This window comes from Acomys russatus, chromosome 8 (genome assembly GCF_903995435.1).
Source record: "Acomys russatus chromosome 8, mAcoRus1.1, whole genome shotgun sequence".
Taxonomy (NCBI): Eukaryota; Metazoa; Chordata; class Mammalia; order Rodentia; family Muridae; genus Acomys; species Acomys russatus.
The window spans coordinates 4,505,714-4,509,900 of NC_067144.1; the positions used below are offsets into that span (position 1 = coordinate 4,505,714).

Sequence of the window (4,187 nt, forward strand, 5' to 3'; positions counted from 1 at the left end):
AAAAATGGCCCCTATAGGCTCACATATTTGAGTGTTTGATCATTAGGAAGTAATGCTTCTAGACAGGAACTACAATGTGTGTCATTGGAGATGGACTTTTGGGTACTAAAATTTTAAGCCAGGCTCAGTGTTTTACTTCTCCATGCTTCCTGCAGAACTAGATGTAGAACTCTCACCTCCTTCAGCACCATATCTGCATGAATGTAAGAATATATGTTTTGTTTTGTTTTGTTATTAAACATTTTTTATTTTTTACATATATATTTATATTATTACACATATATACAATAAACTACCTATAGCAAGAAGAACCATGACACAATCAAGAATTTTATAAATGTTATATTCTTAGTGTTTTGGCTATTTGTATTTGACACCCTTGAAGAAAATGTCTTTCCTATCTTGGTGTGTCTAAAATTCTGAATGTAAATCAATCCACATCACAACTTGTTATTATCAGTTTAAAACATCTATCTAGACCTAAAATTATCTTAACCTCTAAACAACTAAGCTTCATTGTAAAACTAAGCTACCTGGTCTTCAACTCCATCAGAGACATGAGAAGGAATAAACATGATTACCTGACTAACCACCCACCTTTTTCAGAGAACCCTACGTCACTTACAGGTCTGATTGAGTTCCTGATGTTCTCCCACCAACCCACATGGGATGATTGTCAGCAGCTTCTGCAGGTTTTATTCACCACTGAGGAGAGAGAAAGAATTCTCGAGGCTTGAAACAATATCCGAGATGACGCTGGACACCCCATCCAGATCCTGGCTGAAATAGATGAAGGATTCCCCCTGACCCATCCTCAGTGGGACTACAACATGGCAGAAGGTAGGAAACGGCTGTCCATTTACTGCCGGGCTCTGGTGGCAGGTCTCAGAGGGGCCGTGAGGAGGCCCACCAATTTGGCGAAGGTAAGAGAAGTCATGCAGGGAGCAACTGAGCCCCCCTTGGTGTTTCTAGAGAGGCTCATGGAGGCTTACCAGAGATATACCCCTTTTGACCCTACATCCGAGGAACAGCGAGCCTCCGTAATCATGGCATTCATTGGACAGTCAGCTCCTGATATTAGGAAGAAACTACAGCGCATTAGCGCATTGAGGGATTGCAAGATTATACCATCAGGGATGTGGTGAAGGAGGCTGAGAAAGTTTATCATAAAAAGGAGACAGAGGAAGTGAAACAGGAAAGAGAAAAGGAGAGAGCTGAGGATGAGGAAAGAGAAAAGAAAGAGAGAGCTGAGGATGAGGAAAGAAAAGAAAAAAGGCAGGAGAAGACTGATGAGAATACTGGCCGCAGTGGAAGGAGAAGGAAGGTGTCAGGGAATAGGCAGGCCTAGGCAGACAGGGAACCTGGGCAACAACAGAAGGCAAAGGCCAAGAAGACCCAGAGAAGATTGAATGCTGCCACCTGATCTCAAAGATGCCTTCTTCTGTCTGAGATTTCACCCTATCAGCCAATCCCTGCTTGCCTTTGAGTGGCAAGACCCCGAAAATGGAAGAACTGGACAGCTTACGTGGACGAGATTGCCCCAGGGGTTTAAAAACTCCCCCACCCTATTTGATGAAGCCCTACATTGGGACCTTGCCCCTTTCCATGCTAATAATCTCCAGGTGACTCTTCTACAGTATGTAGCTGACCTCCTATTGGCTGCAGAGACCCGTGAAGAATGCGAGCTTGGGACTCAGAAAATCCTGGCTGAGTTAGGTGAGTTGGGGTATCGGGCTTCTGCCAAGAAGGCATAACTGTGCCAGACTGAAGTGACATATCTGGGATACAGCACCTTGAAAGATGAACAATGGTGGCTCACAGAAGCCAGGAAACGAACAGTGAATCAGATCCCGACCCCAACCACCCCTCGCCAGGTAAGAGAATTCCTGGGGACCGCAGGATTCTGCAGGCTTTGGATTCCCAAGTTCACCACTCTGGCGGCCCCATTATACCCTCTAACAAGAGAAAGGGGGGAGTTCACTTGGACTAAGAAACACCAATTGGCTTTTGAGACCCTCAAGAAGGCACTGCTACAAGCCCCTGCCCTAGCACTGCCTGATCTGAACAAGCCTTTTACTCTGTACATCAACGAGTGGAAGGGGGTTGCCAAGGGGATCCTCACCCAAACTCTAGAACCCTGGAAGCGCCCAGTGGCCTATCTGTCTGAAAAAAAAAACTGGATCCTGTGGCCAGTGGGTGGCCCTCTTGTTTGTGGGCAATAGCAGCAATGGCTGTATTGGTAAAAGATGGCAATAAGTTAACCATGGGCCAAAATGTGATGGTGGTGGCCTCCCATGCCCTTGAGAGTATTATCAGACAACCACCAGATCGATGGATGACCAACGCCCAAATGACCCACTACCAGAGCTTATTGCTGACAGAGCGGGTGACCTTCGCTCCACCCGCCACCTTGCTACCCGAAGCTGGTGAGACCCCAGTACATCAATGTGAAGAGATACTAGCTGAAGAAACCAGGACTTGGTCAGACCTCACTGACTGGCCGTGGCCTGGTGTAAAAACTTGGTTCACCGATGGAAGCAGCTTCATGGTAGAAGGTAAGCGGAGGTCTGGGGCAGCGGTAGTAGATGGGAAGTCTGTCATCTGGGCCAGCAGTTTGCCAGAAGGAAGGTCGGCCCAAAAAGCATAACTTCTTGCTTTGACCCAAGCTCTAAGACTGGTGGAGGGAAAGGCTATCAATATCTACACTGATAGCTGGTATGCTTTCGCAACAGCTCATGTCCACAGAGCGATTTATAGAGAACAAGGGCTGCTGACTTCAGCTGACAAGGACATTAAAAATAAAAAGAAAATTCTTAGTTTGTTAGAGGCTGTCCATTTGCCCCGCAAGGTGGCGATCATCCATTGCCAAGGACATCAAAAAGGGACCGGCCCCATAGAAAAGGGGAACCAAATGGCTGACCAGATGGCCAAAGAGGCGGCACAAGAACCAATGATTCTAATAGCTAAGGTTATGCCCCAACAGGCTGAGGGGATTCCGAGAGAAGGATCCTCACAGGAGAAGAGGGGCTAAAATACCTGGCTAATATACACAGCCTTACCCACCAAGGGCCGAAAAAGATGACAGAACTGGTCAATAAGTCTCCCTATCACATCCCCAGACTACAAAAGACAGCAGAGGGTCTGGTAAAAAACTGCAAGGCTTGCGCCCTCACTAATGCTGGGTTCAGCAGACACTGTGCAGGAAAGTGCTTGCAGGGAGATTGACCTGTAACTTATTGAGAGGTCCATTTCACTGAAGTCGAACCGGCCTGATAAATACCTTCTAGTTTTCATAGACACCTTCTCGGGGTGGGTCGAGGTATTCCCCCCCCCCCACACACACACAAAAGAAATGGCAAATGTAGTGGCCAAGAAGATACTTGAAAAAATCCTTCTCCGGTTCGGGATACCTAAGGTAATTGGGTCGGACAACGGGCCTGCCTTCGTCGCCCAGGTAAGTCAGGGACTGGACAGACAATTGGGGATAAATTGGAAATTACATTGTGCTTATAGACCCCAGAGCTCAGGACAGGTAGAAAAAAATGAATAAAACTATAAAGGAGACCTTAACAAAATTGACCTTAGAGACCGGCGGGGGTGATTGGACAGCTCTTCTCTCCCTTGCCTTGTTCTGGGTATGGAACACACCTGGACCATTGGGACTGAAATCTTTTGAGATACTGTTTAGTGTACCACTACCACTGTTTAAAACCCTAGAGAGTGTGGCGTGTCCTGATGACAGTTTTGTGCCTTCCACCCATCTTTTAGCCCATTTAAAGGCTCTTGAGACGATCAGGCAAGAGATTTGGGAACAGCTGAAAGATGCCTACATCGCTAGAGACCCTACAGGTCCTCATCAGTTCGAGATTGGATACGCCGTCTTGGTACAGAGACACCGAGCTAGGAATCTCGAGCTGTGGTGAAAAGGACCCTACCTGGTACTGTTAATGGCTCCAACTGCCGTTAAGGTAGAGGGAATCCCCACCTGGGTCCATGCTTCACATGTGAAAAGGGCTCCTCCTGAGACTAGTCAAGATGAATGGATCCTGGAAAAGACTTATAATCCTCTTAAGCTGCGTCTGCATTGCAGACGCAACCCTAAGTCAGGACAACAACCCTCATGCCCCGATGCAACAGACTTGGGAGGTGATCAATAAAGAAGGGAACAAAAACAGGCTAGATAAAAG

General features: G+C 46.9%; 1 pseudogene; it reads left to right on the plus strand.

Annotated features, from left to right (window-relative positions):
* Positions 1-557: 557 nt before the first annotated feature.
* Positions 558-3,923, plus strand: LOC127193222 (uncharacterized; annotated as a pseudogene).
* The last annotated feature ends 264 nt before the right edge of the window (positions 3,924-4,187 follow it).